The sequence below is a fragment of the Alosa pseudoharengus genome, unplaced genomic scaffold (assembly GCF_046254945.1).
Source record: "Alosa pseudoharengus isolate Yale_2024_CS ecotype anadromous, Long Island Sound unplaced genomic scaffold, YU_APseudo_1.1 YU_APseudo_1.1_scf_5, whole genome shotgun sequence".
NCBI lineage: Eukaryota > Metazoa > Chordata > Actinopteri > Clupeiformes > Clupeidae > Alosa > Alosa pseudoharengus.
In genome coordinates, this window is record NW_027468837.1 from 3060334 (window position 1) to 3082972 (window position 22639).

At 45.5% G+C, this 22639-nt stretch overlaps 1 non-coding gene across 1 annotated transcript in view; it reads left to right on the forward strand.

The window, feature by feature from the left end:
* Positions 1 to 22381: 22381 nt before the first annotated feature.
* Positions 22382 to 22639, forward strand: part of LOC143105305 (18S ribosomal RNA) — a 1855-nt gene continuing 1597 nt past the window's right edge. The window contains exon 1 of the ribosomal RNA XR_012983421.1: positions 22382 to 22639. This exon is cut by the window's right edge and continues 1597 nt beyond it. This is a non-coding gene — a ribosomal RNA (18S ribosomal RNA).

Genomic DNA, 22639 nt, shown 5'->3' on the forward strand with positions numbered 1-22639 from the left:
TTAATATGATTTATTTTCGCGGAATGGATGTGCAGGACTGAGCGGCGGTCATATTTTGTACCGCTACGCGGTACATCTAGTTTAGTTTGATTGGCCTGTCCTGTTCACTTGCAGTAAAGTTCTAATAAAATAAATAATTATGATTGCCACAGCACATTTAGGTCACATAGATATGTAAACGTTGTGCATTAACCTAGCCCATAACCACTTATTTCAGCTGTAGCACCACCTATTCAATATCTTGTAACAAGGTGTGAACCACACAGAATTACTGTACACGTCACTATGACAACCTATGGACACACACAAAGTTTTGTGAAATTCTGCCCAAAGAGGACTCTGTAATTGACACATAGTATCTCAAGAACCACTTAAGCTACTGTACAGTTTTGAAATTTGGGAAGCTGACACTTTGTCACTTGGTCTCCTGAAGTTTCATTTGGCTCACTCAACAAAATGGCTGTCAACAGCCAATCAGAATTTATCAGCTAACACAATTTTATGGCAATGTCATGTGATGTAAAAGTTCTTATCTGAATCTGACATGTTACTTCGATATTACATTCTTTAGATGTACACCACATTTTATGATATTATGTCAATAGAGGATGTTGCAATTTACATATTTCACTATCTCAAGACATACAGTGCATGCTAAATCATGCTGACATGCTGAATCACTTCTTTTCGTGCAATTCTGTCCATAGGGGGCACTGCAACTGATACATTTCTCTGATCCCTATGATCACTTCTTCTGGATGTCTCTCGGGGTCCAAGTCCAGGCTAATGCAGGGCTGAGCCATGCGGTCAACACAACACAAGTTACATTATTGCCATGACTGCAATGGAAACTGGAGACGAACAAATACAAATATGCATGACATATTTAAATGTCAAAATTGTCTGTAGTACGCTACATGCACTGGACCATGAATATGCCACCAAAAAAATAAATACCTAAATAGCCTAATAATAGGCCTAACTCCACGTGGGTATCGAACCTGCTTCCTAAATGAAACCTCTTACATGATAACCATTCATCTACGTACTTGCGCCACAAACCAGCTGATAAGTCATAGAGAAATTTACTTGAGTTACTCTATACAATTAACTGCTCAGCAGTTGCCCAAGCCAGTAGGTCTTCAAAGTATAATGGTACTTATAAGTTTTCAAACATTTCACTGACTGCTGGTCAGGCTCTTTGTGGCCACCTAGTATCTGTAGCCTAAATTGAGGAAGCGTTGCTGGTCTAAAAATAAATAAATAATAATTAAAAAGAACGTGTGATGGAGGATTGAACCCATGTCGACTGTGTGAAAAAGCAAAATATAGGCATTAACCTGTTGCGCCACATGAGCAGCACCAACTCAAGAATTGGGAAATAAAGTATCAAAAATAACATCAAACCCATGTTTACATGTCAGCAACATTAACGTTAATAGCCTATAAGCCTAAGAGTTTTGACTCTCCCTGTGCGCAAATTTTGTGTAAAATATGGACACGTTATATACATTTCTCCTGCCCATTGCAGTGTGCGTTTTAATGCCTGTGTTTCATGAACTGAATTCTTAAAAGAATAGGCTGGACAAAAGCTGGACAAAAGGATACACAATTAGGCAACACATTTTTATTTGATTTATTTGCTGACGTTCATGTGGCTCTACAGACCAGGGACGGATTAAACAAATATGGGCCCCTGTGCACAATATCAAAAAAGGCCCCCCTCCCCCTGGCCGCGACGCGCGCGCGCGATTTTCCAAGCGAATAAACAGGAGAACTACAATGTGTGGCGCAATAACACTTGGGAGTACTTCGACCTAGCGTAGTAGTATTGTTAACACCTAATTGTAGATCCTATCCACCACAGAGTTTAGAATCCATGCTGGATCGACCCTCAGCCTCTCCCTCCCCTCTGAGCGAGAGAGAGGCACACACACTAGAGATGCGCTGATGGGCTATTATTTCAACCATAACTGCATAGCAAAACTTATCATCCATCAGCCATCCATCAGCACCAAAGTTTGTTGACCAATTTTCAAAACTGCACCCGCCCACCATCCGTTGGTTGTTTTAATGTAGGCTATATGGGTGATGCAGCGCTGCTGACGTGAGGCTAGAAAGCCCTTGCCTGTTCTAGAAAGACTGATCTAATGCAGCAAATATATTAAAAGGCTGAAGTCGTACATTGGCAAGGCCTATCCCCAGAATATCAGCAGCAAACTCAGTCTCTGTCGCGCAAAAAACGCACATCGGCCTGTTGCCTATTCTGCCATGCAGCTTGTGACAATATATCGTCCAAAATGTGTGATTGCATTGCATTCTCCACATTTTTAGCTAAATTTTCATGTACCACATCAGCATTTTTGTTCAGTGAATCTTTTGTAAATTGCTTTACAATTACCGTCGGGCCTATAGGCCTATTGCCTGGCTTGCCTCAGCTTCAGTCACGTCCTTTTACAATTTTATCATTGTAATAAAAAACGCAATTTGCCACATAATTTCAGCATGCTCCTGGCCTACTAATTAATGCCTATTGTACTTTATTTTTTGCAAAAAGAAAGAAATCCTTGATAAAATAACAAGTCATTCACATTATAGGCTACTTTACACATATGTCAGGTTGACTGACAAGCCTGTTCTGAAGACTCCCATTCATTTTGACTGCACAAGCGCGTCTTTTTCAGACAGACATCGCAATTCATTTTATAGCAGGCCATCGGACAAATATGACGCCTCGATATTAAAGAAACTCCGACTCCATTCATTCTGAAAGTCCACCGCACAACAGTGCAACGTGCATGTTCACATTTTTAGTAGCTAACAACCGCCAAACTTGCTTGCTTGCCTTACACATCTAAGTTTTCCGACTATTTTTCTTGCCTTCTTTTTCCGCTGTGGATGTTATGGAGTTTGTAGAAGTTTTAGCTCTTACGTTCTGAACATCTCGCACTGCCATCGCCCGATGTCATTTCTGAGTCATATCACTCTCTGTCTCTCTTTTAAATGCCTATTCCCTGAATGGTAAGCTACAATTATGTGTTTTATATATAGGCTAATATCTAAACAAAATAACCCAGGCAGTCTCATCTAGGATATAACACAGGTTGAAGTCAACGTCAAGTTGGTTCTATTTAGGGAGGTGAATGTGTGTAAACATCTGTAGATGACTCAGAAATGACATCGGAGCAAGGAGTGAATAGTGGCAAGAGGCAAGCCGAAGTCTGCTGACAAGGGCCCGACGGTAATTGTAAAGTAATTTACAAAAGATTCACTGAACAAAAATGCTGATGTGGTACATGAAAATTTAGCTAAAAATGTGGAGAATGCAATGCAATCAAGCATTTTGGACGATATATTGTCACAAGCTGCATGGCAGAATAGGAAACAGGCCGATGTGCGTTTTATTTGGAGACTGTTTTGCGCGACAGAGACTGAGTTTGCTGCTGATATTCTGGGGATAGGCCTAGCCAATGTACGACTTCAGCCTTTTAATATATTTGCTGCATTAGATCAGTCTTTCTAGAACAGGCAAGGGCTTTCTAGCCTCACGTCAGCAGCAGCGCTGCATCACCCATATAGCCTACATTAAAACAACCAACGGATGGTGGGCGGGTGCAGTTTTGAAAATTGGTCAACAAACTTTGGTGCTGATGGATGGCTGATGGATGATAAGTTTTGCTATGCAGTTATGGTTGAAATAATAGCCCATCAGCGCATCTCTAGTGTGTGTGCCTCTCTCTCGCTCAGAGGGGAGGGAGAGGCTGAGGGTCGATCCAGCATGGATTCTAAACTCTGTGGTGGATAGGATCTACAATTAGGTGTTAATAATATTACCACGCTAGGTCGAAGTACTCCCAAGTGCTATTGCGCCACACATTGTAGTTCTCCTGTTTATTCGCTTGGAAAATCGCCACATTTCATGTTGTGTGACGTACACATTTTTATCAACTACTCGTGCAACTGTATTTAAGTAGGGAAAAAATGGAGGTGTTTGATTACTGCTATGTTCCTCTCTCTACGGCCACGGCAGAGCCCGCTAGCATAGCAACATGCTAACACATTCGCGCCGCGCGACAGAGCGTTTGAGTGCACCTACCGGCGCGGGAGAGGTATGACTCAACTCGTGAAAGTTAAGGTAAGAACATATATTACTACTGATTTTGGGTGGCGTGTTCCTTTAACAGAGCAAGCAGGGCCCGTTTTCTGTCTGACTCAGGTGACGTGAACATGGCTACCTGCATGATAAGGTTTTCACTTCACTGCTGCTTGACACTACCTTGCATGGAGACATATTTCACGTTAACAGTGGAGATGTTAGCAAAACTATAGCATTTGTAAATGGAGATGCAGATCATCTCCCTAATTAATTTCTATGTGCAACAGCCCACATTATGCGCTCACTCCAGCGAGACGAGTGAAATAAGTGTAGGCCTATCTGTCATCGGCATCGCCATAGGCTATTTGCTACCATATAAGCTACTGTTAGGCCTACAACAAGTCGCGATTTATTAGGCTATCCAATCGCTATGCTGTTTTCATGAACATTGCAGGAATCCACTTCATTCACCTACCCACGAGTGGATCAGTTTCACTTTCGCAAACACGCATATACATTGAATGAGCACTCATAGCCTACCACTTCCACCTAATGTTATGCCTCTTATTTTATCAATTAAGAAGTATTTATTGATCAGGAAAACATTTAGTTTATTTTTCTTTCGGTCCGCGGTTCCATAACACCATTCAGTTGTGCCGCAAATTAATTATTATTAGACAGAAGCACCGGGCATAATCTAGCCTAAATTCATGGCATTTTTTTTTTTTAAATCCGAGGGCCCCCATTGGCTAAGGGCCCCTGTGCACGTGCACACTTGGCACAAGCCATGATCCGTCCCTGCTACAGACACTTCAGGTAGGGGCGGCCACAGCCTAACCTCAGTTAAACGTTTGTAAAACTTAACCATGATACTTTGAAGATACTAAATGGCCTGGGCAACGGTAGCATGATAACATGGTAACCAGATTACATGAACAGCTATGTTAACTTGTTACAATTATAATAACGTTAGCTGACTTTTAATCATACAACTAAAGTCAATTTCTGCGAGTGCCATCAGTTCGTTCGTGGCGCAAGTGGATGGACGTCTGATTACCAAGCAAACAGGTCAATTTATTTGTGGTTCAATACCCACGTGTGTCACAGCTTTACCAGGTTCTTCAGCAGCACCTCACTCTGCACCAGCCACTTCCCCAGCCACGCCCACTCATCAGACTCACACTCCTGTTACTCATTCTCTCTCCCCTACCTACTGAAGCCTTACACCTGCAGCTGATCAATCAGCTGATCAGCTGCACTATATCAGGCCTCCCTCCACACACACACTTTGTCTGGCCTCGTCAATGCTGTACGAAAGACCCAGCCAAAGACTCGCTCCCTCGCCTGCTCTTCTGTATTTGTTGGATTCAGTTAAGTTTTGGACTTATGATATTTGTTGGACTTTGCCCTCTCTCTTTAGTTGCCTTAGTCTGATCTCCTGTGTGTTTGCTTTGCTTTGTATTCTGGACCTACAAGTACTTTTCTGTTGACCATTCAATAAATCTCCATCACCGTGTTCCCTTCTCCTAGTCCTCCTTCTGTGTACCGTGACAGAAGGCCAGACCAGGCAATGCAGCCTCAAAAAGCAGACCCCTTCCGGGAGCTCGTGAATGAGTTTCGCCAGGCCCTCACAGCTGCACAATCCCACCCTGCTCCTCCACCAGCAGTCCCCTCCAGCCAAGTAGTCAACCCCACGCCCTATTCTGGTGCACCCGAGGGATGTAAGGGCTTCCTCCTGCAATGCTCCCTGGCCCTGGAGATGCAAGCACACCGGTTTCCAACAGAGCGATCTCGAATTGCCTACATCATCTCTTTGCTCTCTGGGCGTGCCTTGCAATGGGCAGAAAGTGTATGGAGCCTCGATGGCCCTGCGACGACATCCGTGGACGACTTTGTGGAGCATTTCGCGCAAGTGTTTGGGCTCCCAGAGGGTGATTCATCGGCCCAGGCCCAGTTGCATGCTTTGAGGCAAGGAAAACGACCAGTCACCGAATACTCCCTCCAATTCCGCACCCTCGCTGCAGCCAGTGGATGGAATGAGGCCGCACTCATCACAGCTTTCCGACAAGGACTAGAGCCCAACCTGCGTCTCCAACTCTCTACCTACAATGATGCCATGGGACTGGAACGGTTCATCCAGCTAGTAGTCCGAGTTGCTCACCGGAGGGACAGTTGCCTACAAGAACTCCGCTCAGCCCCACCACCAGTACAAGCACCACCCAGGTGGGAAGCAAGTTCCACAAGATCTTTTGAGCCCATGCAGGTGGACACTGTGCGGCTTACACCAACTGAATGCCACCGCCGTCTCACTCAGGGCTTATGCCTCTACTGTGGAGCCTCAGACCACATCATTGCTCAATGCTCTACAAGACCACCCCGACCGGTGGTGAGTACTGTATGTAACCCTAATGTTCATCTGAAACTTCCTCTCATGCCTGTAATTCTAATGGATTCTGTGTCCTCCCATACGGCCTCCGCTCTGATCGATTCCGGTTCAGCTGGGAACTTCATCTCCGGCTCCCTCTGCCAGCGCCTCCAGCTCCCGAAGACCTGCTGTGCGACCCCCTTCAACATCCACGCCATAGTAGGTAGGCCTCTAGCCCGCAAGCGGGTTCAATACCAAACACCTGTTCTTGAAATGCAAGTTGGGAGACTCCATGCTGAGGCTCTCGTTTTTTGTACTTGAGTCTACTACTGATTTGATCTTGGGGCGTCCATGGTTAGTGCAACACTCACCTACAATCTGTTGGTCTAATAGTGAAGTTCTTAGTTGGGGTGATCAATGTCAGGTCACTTGCTTCCCTGAACTCCCACTTCTACGCAACCCCCAACTGGTTGTTCCCCTTAATGCTACATCGATAGAAAGCCCCGAGCTTAATCAACCCGTTACTGTTCCACCCGAATATGCTACCTACCATGATGTTTTTTGCCCAAAATGTGCAGCCCAGTTACCTCCTCATAGACCATGGGACTGTGCGATTGATCTAGTGCCAGATCAGCCATTACCCCATGGAAGGGTCTACCCACTCTCTCTCCCTGAGCAAGAGGCTATGAAAGGATATATTACGGAAGCCCTAGAGCTGGGATATATACGTCCCTCAAAATCCCCAGCTGCCTCTTCCTTCTTTTTCGTGGCCAAAAAAGATGGGGGTCTTAGGCCCTGCATTGATTACCGTGCCCTCAACAAAATCACAGTGAAGTTCCGCTACCCATTGCCACTTGTCCCTGCTGCCTTAGAACAACTACGAGGTGCATCTGTGTTTTCCAAGCTTGACCTAACGAGTGCCTATAACCTTGTGCGCATTCGTCCAGGGGATGAGTGGAAGACCGCCTTTATCACACCTACTGGCCACTATGAATACCTTGTGATGCCCTATGGATTATCCAATGCTCCCTCCGTTTTCCAGGGGTTCATGAATGAGGTTTTCAGAGATTACATCAACCAATTTGTCATAGTCTTTATTGATATCCTCATTTACTCCCCCGATCTCCAGACACACATCCAGCATGTACGCCTGGTCCTTGCTAGGCTGCGTGAGTTCCAACTCTTTTTGAAAGCCGAGAAGTGCACCTTTCACCAGACTTCCAACCATTTTTTAGGCTACAACATCAGCGCCCAGGGGGTAAGCATGGATGAGGGAAAGGTGACAGCGGTTTTGTCTTGGCCCACTCCACAGTCCGTCAAGGACCTCCAGCGTTTCTTGGGCTTTGCCAACTTTTATCGAAGATTCATTTGCAACTTTAGTCAACTCGCTTCTCCATTAACCTCTTTGCTCCGCAAGAAACCTAAGGCCCTCTCCTGGCATGATGAAGCCTCCCAAGCTTTCCACCTGCTGAAGGAATCCTTCACCAAAGCGCCGGTCCTCTGTCATCCAGATCCAGACCGGGAGTTCATTGTGGAGGTTGATGCCTCCACCTCTGGAGTTGGAGCTATTCTTTCGCAACGCCATGGAGACCCTCCCCGCCTCCATCCCTGTGCTTACTTCTCCCGAAAGCTTAGTGCAGCGGAATGCAACTATGACATCGGCAACCGAGAATTGTTAGCCATTAAACTAGCCCTGGAGGAGTGGCGCCATTGGCTTGAAGGAGCTAAACATCCTTTCCTGGTTCTTAAGGACCACAAAAACCTCCAGTACCTCAGGGAAGCCAGGCGCCTCAATCCCCGTTTGGCAAGATGGGCCTTGTTCTTCACCCGCTTCAACTTTTCTATTAGCTACCGCCCTGGATCTCACAATGGCAGAGCTGATGCACTCTCCCGTCTGCACCACCCGGAGGAAGGTGAGGAGCAGCCTGAAACCATACTCCCCGCTGATATGGTCATGAGCCCCATCCAGTGGACCATAGATGAGCAGATCCATGAGGCCACTACTGACGATCCTGCACCAGCCAACAATCCTGCTAACTGCACTTATGTTCCGCTCAGTCTCCGAACTCAACTCCTAACCATGGCACACTCCTCCCCAGGCACAGGACACCCAGGGATCAATGCCACACTCTCTCTTCTGCAAGATTGTTACTGGTGGCCGGGTATGGCCAAGGATGTCCGAGGGTTCGTAGCCGGGTGTGCAGACTGTGCCATGGCAAAGACCCCACGACACCTCCCAGCAGGGAAGCTAACCCCCTTGCCAGTTCCCAGAAGACCTGGGTGTGGACTACGTCACAGACCTTCCCCCTTCAGAGGGCCACACGTGCATCCTGGTGATTGTCGACCGCTTTTCCAAAGCATGCAAACTAATACCGTTGAAAGGCCTTCCAACAGCTGCAATCACCGCCGAAGCCCTGTTCACACATGTGTTCCGCAACTTTGGAATCCCAGAAGATGTGGTATCGGATAGGGGGCCACAGTTCATCTCTCGTTTCTGGAGAGCTTTCCTGCAGCTAATGGGAGTAACAGTGAGTCTAACTTCAGGATATCATCCTCAAACGAACGGGAAAATGGAACGAAAGATTCAGGAGATTGGCCGCTTCCTCCGCACCTACTGCCACCGCCACCAAAGCTCCTGGAGTCGCTTCCTACCCTGGGCCGAGTATGCTCAAAACTCCCTACGGCAACCAACCACAGGTTTGACACCGTTCCAATGCATACTCGGTCACCAGCCTCCACTTTTCCCTTGGTCCGGAGACTCTTCCGAGGTCCCAGCCGTTGACTCCTGGTTCCGGGAGAGCGAGCAGGTCTGGAGTGAGGCCCATCACCACCTGCAGCGAGCCATCCGTCAGCAAGAGGAGCACGCAGACACTCGGAGGTCAGCCACACCACAGTATGAAGCAGGCCAGAGGGTCTGGCTCTCCACCCGGGATATCCGGATGCAACTTCCTTCCAGAAAGTTAAGTCCTAAATACATTGGCCCCTTCACCATAACACACCAGATTAATCCAGTCACTTACCGCCTCCAACTTCCACCCAGCTACAAGATCCACCCCACATTTCATGTGTGTCTCCTGAAACCCTAACACTCACCCCATTCTCCTTCCTCCACAGAACCTGGTGATGCTGCTGATCCCCCAGTACCGCTTCTGCTGGACGAGGGTTCGGTCTATGCCATCAACGAGATCCTCGACTCTCGGCGTCGCAGGGGCCGCCTGGAATACCTAGTCGACTGGGAGGGTTACGGCCCGGAGGATCGCTCCTGGGTCAGCCGTGATGACATCTTGGATCCCACAATGCTCGCCGAGTTCCATCAAACCCACCCCAGTCGACCAGCCCCTCGCCGTCGAGGCCGTCCACGTCGCCAGGCACCCTCGTCCTCAGAAGCGCCCCCTGGAGGGGGGGGGGGGGGTACTGTCACAGCTTTGCCAGGTTCTTCAGCAGCACCTCACTCTGCAACAGCCACTTCCCCAGCCACGCCCACTCATCAGACTCCCACTCCTGTTACTCATTCTCTCTCCCCTACCTACTGAAGCCTTACAGTTAAGTTTTGGACTTATGAACTTTGTTGGACTTTGCCCTCTCTCTTTAGTTGCCTTAGTCTGATCTCCTGTGTGTTTGCTTTGTATTCTGGACTTACAAGTACTTTTCTGTTGACCATTCAATAAATCTCCATCACCGTGTTCCCTTCTCCTAGTCCTCCTTCTGTGTACCGTGACAACGTGGAGTTAATTTATGCTATTTAGGTGTTTGTTTTTTGGGTGGCATATTCATGGCCCAGTGCATGTAGTACTACATACAATTTTGACTTTTAAACATGTCATGCATATTTGTGTGCGTCTTTAGTAGACCTACTGTATATCAGAAAGTGACAAATCTGCAAGCGGCCACATCTGTCAAAGACTCGTCATCAATCATGAAACGTCATCAACGCAGCCAGTTAACATGGGAGCCAGTTGCCATGTAACACTGGCACCTGAGCTGAGCCTGCATGAGCGGCAGTGGCCCTCGAAGGAAATTGTCGCGGTTGTCGGGTGAGACGACTCAACGTTGTCGGAAAAGGTGAGTTTGTGATGTATAACAAACGAACGATCATCATCAAGTTTATGAAATAAATTTAAAATCTTCATAAATCCAGACTGAGTTTGTCACTTTTAGCCTAAATAATCAGACAGATAGCTTGCAGACAAGCAGCCCATTATCACATAGCCTAGGCTAGGCCTACTATTTTTTTGGCATTAGGCAAACTAAGCTAGGCTACATGTCTGCTGATAGTTAGTTTCTCACATTTAGTTTTAGCAAGAAGAATGAATGATGGATGTAATGGTCCATGTAACGCTTTGCAGTGCTTTGTTCTATTTGCTTTATCCATCTGATCCAATTAAAAAATGTGTTCAATAATCCAATTTTCAATTTTTTTAACTGGTCAGCAAATAGATAATTGCTGTTATTTTCTAAATGTGTCATTAGTCACGCAAGATAAAGAAAAAAACAGAAACTGGATTGGAAACGAAAGTAAAATTCAGTTAATATTGGATTTTTGCATTTTTTACCGTTTTTGTTGGGGTGAACCACAAGCGTAGGAGGGTGACAACAAGCGTAGGGGATGACCTGGCGCGCGGTGTTGATCACATTTTATCAGCGGATGTAGAGATGGAGGGCTATCAAACACAGTTCAGCTTGCATCAAGGTGCCAAGCGATTGATAATGTCAGCTCGAGAGCAGAACTTCAGATGCATCCTGACACGTACGTGTGTAGAATGTTCATGTTCTGGGAGGCTTTGGAGACCTACATGATCCAATGGACTTGAGCCGTAGTAGCCTATAGCAATGTAGGCTATTTGCTGTTGAAATTAATAAATGGATAAACTGATAAATTAAGCATACTCACTGTTGTGTCTTCTTTTAGCCTAATGAAACCTATAGTCTAGCGTAAAGTGTTAAATAAGCAAAAATGTCCCATGTCAAACAGTGCTTGGGGTAGCCTGTATAGCCTAGACTGACGTCGATGGCAAAGCATTCTGCTTTGGGGAATTATTTGCTATGGTATGATATGGCCATGGTATTCAAATATACTGTAGATATGTTCAACATAGGCTGAAAATTATGTTTAACGTGCCATCTCCCAAAAATCGGCGAAGTTTTAGTTATTAATCTTTAAAGTAGGCTAATGAGTCAAAATCACGCACTTCAGGCGGCGCTCTCTTCCACCATCTAGCCTGGCCCAGCTAGATGGTGTTCTCCCCCCGGTGCTCGTGGTTCAGTCCAACCAAAAGCTCAAAAAAGGAAAATTAGAAAATCGACGCATCATTTCCATTTTTAACTTCTGTACAGAAAACCGTAACTGTGCTCAATTGAAAATCAAAATATGCAACAATAACCCATATACTGTGCCGTCCTAAAGAATGGATAACGGATTTTTAAGCCTATTTTTATATTTTTTCATGTGAATTCTGCAAATAGAACATATTTGCGCGCGCATCTAGTTTTGTTGGTAAATGTATGCCGTGTATATAGCCCGTGAGTTTTTTTTTGTTGTTGGGGGGGGGGGGGTTTCAGGTCAGAGCAACTGCCCCTCAAAATTCCTGTGCACGTCCCTGAATCTAAGCCTCCACTGTTAAAGTTTATTCAGAAGACATGTGACCCGATTTGACTTTAGATTTTAGATTTAGATTTTGGTATCAATGGCAAGAGTACACAATAATCTTTAAAATGATATCCTGGTCAAAGTCATATATTCAGGGGCGCAGGAGGCACGGGGGACGTGGGGGATATGTCCCACGCAGTGCTGAAGAGACAGCCGTCGTCCCCCTCACTTTTGATAAGGAAAAAAAGCCTTATAGATACGCTAAATAAATAATAACATATAGGATTTGCGCTAACTGTAAAACTCCCCATTAACAGCATCACATCACTAACCACAGCCATCTACAGTACTGTAAGACTGCACAATCTCATATTCACTCTGTTGGATATCTGAAGCCAGTTTGTCTACTAACAATCATAAAATAATCCAGGCTACTTGCTTAGCATAAATCATTTATCATCATCTTTATTTGACGCAGGCTGGTATTCGATTCGTTTGGAGCGGCATGCATACCCGTAGGCTATCAAAAGCATTTTCGGTTTGGTTTGGGATTTAATGTACTTTTGGACTGTTTGATTATATTGCTAAATGTTGGGACTGATGGGCACTGAAATCTGGAAGATATTTGATGGTTCACTGTTAAGTTTCATGCATAAGTACACATGCTGTTTATTGCGAGACAAGGCAGCCCTTCATTGAATAGGGGTTGTGCTGTAATGGAAACCTTTTTGCGTAACTTCAGCTTTTGTAGTAGGCTTCAGCCTCTGGCAATTAGCTCGAAAGGGGCGGCAAGAGAATGAGCTTGAGAACGTGTGTTGGAGACCCATGGTAGGAAAACGACTTTTCTTTGCCAACCGTAGGCTATTCCAACCAACATAATACAATACAATATAACATATAATAAAATATTAAGAAGAGGTTATTTCATTGACTTAAATCGAACAATGTCTTCTAGTGGACTGATGGCAATTGTTGGTATGGTAGGCAATTATTACCCTGTCTTGTATATGGGAACCTGCCTTTATTTGTCCTGCTATAAATAGAATCAATCCCGGGCATAATCTGAGGATTTATGGTAGCCTTGTGCTCAACTCCTCCTGCTCAACATGACGTTAGCTGTTATGTTTATGATAACAAACTCAACTAGCCTACTTATCAACTCGTTTTCACTAGCCTAACTATAAAATACAAGTCTATCAACGTTTTTGTTCTAAGACATTTATTTCAAACATAATTTCAAGACACAAATTGGATACTTCAGTTACCTTGGTGCATAAATCCCAGAGAGTAGGCTACCACACCCCAGAGTGATGGGCCTAGCGTTCTTATGCGTTCAGTGTGGGGTATAAACAAGCTGAGAATTTAGCGGTGTCACGTCTTCCTGTCACAGACGTGGGGAGCTCTTTGAAGCTTGGGATAATGTGATACAGTCACTACAGTGACAGTATTTTACTTTATTTTTTTTTTCAATTTTATAAATGCTTTGTTTAAATGCTGTTGGAACAAATAGTTGATTATAAAGGCAACTTTCTGTTGCAATTTTCTGTGTGTTCTGGACTGGTTACTTGTTAAGCCAACACTTGTTAAGTTCTCTCGTTCTAACGAGAGTTGATTTGGTTTATACCAGACAATTTAAGTAGGCCTAACTAGGCTATTTGATCATGTAGTCTATGTTTGGAATTGGATCATAGGCATGATGATTCATTCATGGCTTCATAAAATATCAACATCCCATGTTGCTTTTTTCTACCATTAGCCCAAGTAGTGACCAGTATTCTACCATTGGCCCAAGTAGTGAAAACAATTGTTTGAAAACAATCAATGGTAGCCTATTATCTTAATATTCTGGCAAGTTTAAAATATGATGGTCGAAGGTGGGCCAGAGGTGGCAATCCGATATCTGGAAATCTGATCTCACTATGGGTTTGTGTTCACAATTTGGTCCCCCTCACTTTCAAAATATCTCCTGCGCCCCTGGTGTGCACAAACTGTCATCTCCGGCCTAGATACCAAAGTTTTGACGCACCACCTCAACGTCTCTCTCTCCTTTCTTTGGGGTCTGTTTTATTTTTGTATGCATTGTTTTACCTTATTTGACATCTAACTTGTTTTATTTATTTGTTAAGTTTATTTATAAGTCTTGCTATTTGATTAAGCTTACTTTGTTCAACCAGAGTCCTTTTAGACAAGTCCCTCCACTCGGCGGACATATTGCAAAGCATTTTGGCCACTAGTCGGGCATCTATTTCTGGCAGAACTGTGCATGCACAAGGCTTCAGAAAACCAGCCTTTTTGAGTGTTGTCTCTCTACGTTAGAAAGTCTCTGGTTCAATTGGCATCTAACTTGTTGTAACAGATTTTGCCTATCTGATTTTACCTTACATTCAATGTAAGTGATAATCATTACGTTCAAGTTTATGGTTTACTGGTCAATTAATTCACCACCATTCTTATATATTTCTTAAGAGAAGGAGAGGGATGCCGGTGCAGCTCAGATGTCTCATCTGACCATTGGCTCTGTACCTGTACTCTGCTAAATGACAATAAAGTTGAATCTAATCTAATCTAATCACTGCAGCCTATAGGGACTGTTATGGCTTTTGAGTAAGTTCTATTATCAGTTCTATTTATGTACACTGTAGATGTGGTCAATTCATGAGGATGTTATGATACCTTTGTTAGAACTTATTCCAGTCGGCTAATCTGTTGTAGACCACATGGCTATGTTCATTAAGCCTCTGCTTTAAGGGACAGTTGGGTAATAGCCAGTCTACATTCAGGTCACCTGTTAGGATGACCTCATACTTTATCAATCATGTCACTTACACCTTCAATGTAGCTGATGTGCACGTTTGGAGGTCTGTAACAACAGCCCACTAATACTTTTGATCTGGTAAATTAACTTGCATCCACAATACTTAAATTTCACTTGACATGATGTCTTCCCTTCTGCTGGAATATGATTTTGAACAAATAAAGATACTCCACCACCATGACAATATCTGTCTCTTTAATAAATGGTAAACCCAGGCATGGAAATAGTGGCATTAGGCTACTAAAAGTGTTGACTAAAATGTGTCTCAGAAATGGCAAGAATGTGAACAAGGCAGTGCAACCTCTCTGTCCACAGCTATTAAGAATAGTACTACTTGTATGCCATTTCAGCTTTCAGCTCATAGATTTTGTTCTTGTCTTGCCCATGAATGAAACTCCACTTTATTTGGCTGATACAACACACATGTTCTGGCTTTCTAGGTGTTCCTCACAGAGTACAGCACTGTGGGTGTCATCTTCTTCTTAATGTGCACTGTGTAGGATTCATACTGCTAGAAGATTCCGTACATCGCTCTACAGTTGTGTTTTCTCTCACAAACAGGACCCAGCCATAACCACAGTTACCATGGTTACCATGTGAGAACCATACGGTCTCTGGAGAAGGGCTGCTGTGCCCTGGAAGAAGAAAACAGAGAAAACAAGTGAAAATCCCTGTCCTTTTCTCAGCTCATGGTGTGTGTGTGTGTGTGTGTGTGTGTGTGTGAGTGTGAGAGAGAGAGAGAGAGAGAGAGAGAGAGATATGAGCATGAATGTGCAAATTTGTTTACAGGCAGCTAAAAAAGAATCCATTATGGAATATGTCGTATGGAAACAAATGCTAAAATCACAAATGCTCACAATAATCTGAAAATATTGGGAAAACTGGATTTTAGCATTATACATACATTGAGCATTATGTGAAAATGTTATGTGTGGCCATTCCTGTGCTGTACGGTCCTGTCCTGGTCCTGGTCCTGTCAATGTTCACTCATATTTCATCAACGCTTTTTGATTGGTTTCAAGTGTGTTTTTATTCTTCATTCATTTTTAACGAGCCTTTGCTTAAAATGTTTAATGTCTAATTTGCTTAAAAATCTTCACCTTTGAGACAATCCTGTGTGGCTCTATCAGAGATAATCCTCCTAATTTTTTGATGAAACAGTGTAAGAATTTACTAGAGTGAACCAGGATTGGTAGCCTAACATAATAAGGCTCAATTCTATTCAATTAGATAGACCTAACCAATCACAGGGATTAAAGTTCCCCGTCGCTGACAGAAATACGTTCGTTCCGTATAGGCCATAACATTGTAGATACCATTAATATGCATCTCTTCAGGCGCATGTGGTTGGCCTAATAGAAAATGGAAAAAAAAATCTTTGGCTTCTATTTTTAAACTGGTCTTCGGTTCTCATGTCATTCACGTCATTTCCTTGGAGAGAAAAAGTAGCCTTTCTTATGTGTGAGCACAGATAAGTGCTTTTGAAATGTCAGCTGGAATAGTGATGTGAGCCCCCTTAGGGATGTCACAGGTGGGCTAGTTAAAACTTTCAAATTCTATTAGAAAAAGATGTTGGGGTTAAAGGCTATTTTCTTCTAATGTTGTTCGCGTTGATATAATTATTTACATTAGACCGCTAAAAACGTTAGCGATATTAGACATTTAAATAGACATGCCATAACAAGTTAATTTGATGAAGAATGTGCAGATTGAGCCATTTAGATCAGCAAAAGGTGAAGCAAATAGGTAGACTTTATCATAGGGTTCCTACGGAGTATGGAAAACCTGGAAAAGTATGGAATTTAATTTGAATAATTTCCAGGTCTGGATAAGTATGGAAAAAAGAAACAAGGGTATGGAGAAATATTTGTGTTTCCAGACTATTGCATCTACAGTACTAATCACTTCACTCAGGTCATAATGAACCATTGTTGTGTAGCTTAATCAAGATACAATTGAATGGGAGTCCTCAGAAAAAAATCTCTCCCACAAGGGGACCCTGGTACCAAATCGAGAACTCCTGTTCTATGCACGTGCCCTATACCATTGTGCACTGGTATGTTTGCGTAGCTCTGCTATTTTCGGCTAAAACACTGGTAGACTTTTTTGATTTTGTAAAAGTTACCAAGTTACCAAGACATGGATACTGCATTATCTGATAAACTGTTATTGCAAACAAATAATACTGTTTACGGTTATTTCTGAGGCCTCTGCCAGCAGTGCACTAGTCTCCAACATATGTAGGCTATGCTGACAGAGAACTAAAAATGTGAGTGCACCTTCCAACACAGCACTTCCCCAATGAAAAGTATCCAACAATTTGAGTATGGAAAAAGTATGGAATTTTGAAATGGAAAATGTGTAGGAACCCTGTTATCAGTATAGCAAAGGCGACTGTATAAGTATAGCAAAGGCTAATGTAAATAACTAAGCAGTTGATTAATTGCTCCTAAACTGGGCTGGCACACTTTTCACGTTCAGAGACAAAAGCTATGTTGTCTTCATGATGTTGTTTTAAAGAACGTTCAGTAGCCTAATCTGAAGTAGTCTCTGCATACAGGGTAGCTTGTAGTAATCTGAAGTAGTCTCTATGCATACAGGGTAGCCTGTAGTAATCTGAAGTATGCATACAGGGTTGCGGTCCATTCACTTCGGCCTGTAGAACACATTTTCAGTCAGATGATTTTTCTTTGGCTTTAGTCCCTGCAATCAGAGCAACGAAATAACCTGTAAACCCTTTACTGAGAACAGACAAAACATCCCTCTTCTATTTAACATTCTTCTCAGCCTTAAAGGTCCCATATTATACTTCTTTTTCAGCACGTCAAAATAGACCTATGGGTTGCACAAAACATGTCCCTGAAGCTGTTTGCGCAAAATTCCTCTCAGATTACACATTATCAGCAGCTCCATTCATGTCAGTTTCAGTCCCTTTCAGAATAGGCTGTTTCTGGGGCCTGTTGCCTTAATGTAAATGTAAATCAGGTTTCCCGGCCAAGTATACTTGCGTATACAAGGAATTTGGTCTCTGCATTTATCCCATCTGTGAATTAGTGAACACACAGAGCACACAGTGAACACACAGTGAGGTGAAGCACACACTAATCCGGAGCAGTGAGCTGCCTGCATCAACAGCGGTGCTCGGGGAGCAGTGAGGGGTTAGGTGCCTTGCTCAAGGGCACTTCAGCCGTTCCTACTGGTTGGGGATCGAACCGGCAACCCTTCGGTTACAAGCCCGAAGCCCTAACCAGTAGGCCACAAACTTAAATGCAAATGAGCTGTTGTTGGCCACGCTACACTCCGGAACTGATTCCATGTTTTACATCAATGGACAGCATGGTCGAAATGAAAGCCAGGGAATACGAGTCAGTCGGTGACACAGCGATGGAGGATTCTCCATCAGAGAGCGTCCAACTGCCAGTGATAAAATCCAATGTCCGTAGTAAAGTAGACTACTAACTACTAAACGGAGTTTAGCCAAAACGTCTGTTAAATACAATAACCATAGCAGAATCAATTCAGACACCTGCATGTACAGTATGATGCAACATGGTCTAACAATGTTAAATGATAATGGGTAAAACTTTATTTGGGTCGGTATATAAGCCCAGTAGAGGTGATGTAGCCTATTCCAGAGTTTAAAGCATTTGCGAAATTGGCTGCCTATTACCGGGTGGCCTGGGTCGCTTCCAGCATAGGCTAGCCTTCAGCCTCGTACCTACGGCCAAATTACAGCTGCGGGGATATCGTTTACCAACCCCACTCGTGTCATATTGCTATTGCAAAAACGAGACGTGTCCTGGAGAGTTTCTGTTTGTATACTTGAAATACGGATGATAGGTGCGTAAAAGACATTTGGATATTTTGTGTACTACAAAAAAAATAGTTGATACTCTTTTGCATGGTGCTGGTTGGAAAGGACCAAAATGGAAGATCTTCAACAGGAAGTTCCAGTTACACTTTACTTGACAGTATCGACATACTGTAAGAGTGACATGACACTGTCATGAATGTGTCATAAAACGTTTATGACATAACGCTTCCTTTATAAAGTGACATTTGGTTTTTGTCATAACAAGTTAGGGTCAGGGTTAGGTTTAGGGTTAGGAGCGAACACCTACACACCAGGATGTTTCCGGAAATGCCAGCTCAAACACTGCATCCCTGAGGTGTGGAGTAGGCATCCCACTGCATTATCACATGCTTGTATTTAAAACAAATAAGCCACAAAAGGTTCAAATTCCTGCCCAGAAAGGCCTCTGTAAGATGGGCTTGAACATGTGCTGAACATGACGAGAAAAACGATGTAAAAATTGTGGGGGGGGGCCATTTTTACCATAAAAGCTGTCGAGCTTGACTCTGAGCTTGACTCTGGTCCCCCTGGGTCCCCGACGGCACATGTGCCGTTCCTCTTCCCTCTCTATCTCCTGCGCGCGCGCGTGTGCGTGTGTGTGGCTGTGCGTGCTGGGGGGGGTCTAGCACATCCCTGTGTGTCTCTCCCTACTCCTAGGCCCAAGTTGAGCCCGTCTGAGCACAAGCACTCATCCCCAGGCCTCTCCCTGCCCTGCAGGGCAAGCCTCTGAATTCCAGGTAGCCAATTTAAAAAAAAAGCCCTCTGGAAGCTGAAAACGGTGAAAATGGAGCAAATAGCTGCAAACACAAGAGGCTAAAAATGGTCAAACTGTCTGAAATTCATGCCCGGAGAGGCCACTGGAGGTTGGGGTCGAAAAAATACTGACAGGGGGTCAAAAAGGGCAAAAACTGTTAAAATAGCTGTTTAAAAAAGCCTGAGATTGGAGTTGAGCTCTCGCCGCCACCTGGTGGCAAAAGGCAAGTAGTGAACCCACACAGAGGTGAAAGTCAATGCCCACTAGGCTCCCTGCCTGTCTGGGTGCAACAGGTGAGTAGCTGGGGGCCATAGAAGAGGCCAAAATATGCAAAAAATGCCCAAAAAAGTCCCCCCCCCTTCGCCGTGGCGACCCCAAAAACGGCTGGGAATAGTAGCCCCCGTAGAAAAAACAAGGCCCCCGCAGGAGAATGTGGTCAAAAAGTGTGGGGGGGCTGGCCAGAGAGAGGTCAAAACTGGCCAAAGTGGTTAAAATTCCTGCCCAGGAAAGTGCCTCCAAGCTGGGGGGAAAAATGGGCAAAATGTGTAAAAAGGCTCCCAATGTTGAAAAAAACCTCCTCTCTGTGTCTCCATCAGGGCCAGAAACAGGCCAAAACCCCCCAAAAAGCCCCAAAATGGATGAAAAGGCTGCCCAGAAAAGTGTCCAAAAATGGCCAAAATGTGTAAAAATCATGCCTATAGAGGTGCATGGAAGCTGGGCTGAAAATGTGTAAAAATGGGCAAAATGTAAAAAAAGATAGAATAAAACTGATGAAAATGGAAAAAAAGCGGGAAATGTCGCCCCCTGCGGGACACAGGAGTAAGCAGGTTCACCCTGGGTAGGCAGGTTCACCCTGGGTAGGCAGGTATACCATGGGTGGCTAGGTTAACCATGGGTTTTCGTTCAAAACCTAAGTCCAAAAGGAACAACTCGCTCAAAACCTAAGTCCAAAAGAGAAAACTCGTCCAAAACCTAAGTCCCTACTTATTTAATTATATACGCGGGGCAGGTGGCAGGCTCCAGAAACGGACACCCAGGGAGGCCAGCAAATGTGTCCGACGGCTTCGGACACTTCTGAGGAGCTCCCCTTGGCCTGGAGGTACTCTTATTGACCCCCCCGCGCCGGGTATCGGCGCGAAATCGAGGAGAGGGTAAAAAAGTGGACTTAGAATAATTTTGGCAAAAAGTTGAACTCCCAGGCAATGCATCCAGTAGGTTTTCCCCAAACTATGGCAGTGTTTTTGGGCCTTTTGGAGTATCAGACACATGGTCAGAGTGCATGGAAGTTCCCAGACATCCAGGCTACCCCGGACTGAGCCAGTTGAGTACCCGACCACAGTGCATGGAGCTGGGCCTCATGTGTGGGTGAATGGGGTCTCATGGAGGTCAAAAACCAAAATTTCAGAGAATGTTCCCTGGGACTTTCTGTCACTTCCTACATGTCTGGTTGACCTCCACACCCCCCGGAAAGGGCCGAAAGCTTGCCCAGCAGAGGTGCACTGTGCTGGGACACATATGTGAGTCAATGGGGTCTTATGGAGGTATCCAAGCAAAATTTCAGAGAATGTTCCCTGGGACTTTCTGTCACTTCCTACATGTCTGGTTGACCTCCACACCCCCCGGAAAGGGCCGAAAGCTTGCCCAGCAGAGGTGCACTGTGCTGGGACACATATGTGAGTCAATGGGGTCTTATGGAGGTATCCAAGCAAAATTTCAGAGAATGTTCCCTGGGACTTTCTGTCACTTCCTACATGTCTGGTTGACCTCCACACCCCCCGGAAAGGGCCGAAAGCTTGCCCAGCAGAGGTGCACTGTGCTGGGACACATATGTGAGTCAATGGGGTCTTATGGAGGTATCCAAGCAAAATTTCAGAGAATGTTCCCTGGGACTTTCTGTCACTTTGGATGGGTATGGCTGACCTCCACACCCCCCGGAAAGGGCCGAAAGCTTGCCCAGCAGAGGTGCACTGTGCTGGGACACATATGTGAGTCAATGGGGTCTTATGGAGGTATCCAAGCGAAATTTCACAGAATGTTCCCAGGGACACTCTGACACTTCCCACGTGTCTGGCTGACCTCCACACCCCCCAGAAAGGGCCGAACGCTTACCCAGGCAGAGGTGCACTGTGCTGGGACACATATGTGAGTCAATGGGGTCTTATGGAGGTATCCAAGCGAAATTTCACAGAATGTTCCCAGGGACTCTCTGACACCTCCCCTGTGTCTGGCTGACCTCCACACCCCCCGGAAAGGGCCGAACGCTTACCCAGGCAGAGGTGCACTGTGCTGGGGCACGTTAAAGGGGGCATGGGGGTGCCCTGGAGGTCTGAAACCAAAATTTCACAGAATGTTCCCAGGGACTCTCTGACACCTCCCGCATGTCTGACTCGCCTCCACGGCCTCTCTCTGCCGCCCTACGGGGTACATACTGGTGCATGCTCACAGCCAAAAATCTAAGCTCCGGGGACACTTTTCAGCAGGTTTAACCCACACCCAAACGCTATCACCTGACCGATTGGAGTACGAGACCCGCCAGGGGAGGCACCCCGACCGCCCAGTGCGGCCGGACGCCCCTCCCCGAACCCAGCGGGTCCGCCACCAGGCCGGGGGTACATGAGGCTCCACGGAGTCTCCGCCCCCAGCGCCGAAACGTTCTGTTGCGAGGCCCAGAAGCCCCGTCTGACCGAGCCGTCCGAAACAGGAGGCCGTCGGCGGCGAGGCGGGCAGGGCTCACCCCCTGCTCCGTCCAAGCCCCGCGGCAGCCTTGAAGCGCACTCTCCGAGTCCTCCTGGTCCACACGACGTGGTCCTCTGTCCACGCTGCCAGCACCTGCGTGGGCGGGCTTCCCTCTCGGGGGAGGCCTGCCCTAGAGGCCCCCACGCTCCGGGGGGTCGGGCTCGCTACCAGCAGCTACCTGGTTGATCCTGCCAGTAACATATGCTTGTCTCAAAGATTAAGCCATGCAGGTCTAAGTGCACACGGCCGGTACAGTGAAACTGCGAATGGCTCATTAAATCAGTTATGGTTCCTTTGATCGCTCCCACCCGTACTTGGATAACTGTGGCAATTCCAGAGCTAATACATGCAAACGAGCGCTGACTGGCCCCCTTCACGGGGGGCTGCGGATGCGTGCATTTATCAGATCCAAAAACCCATCCGGGGGCCTCGT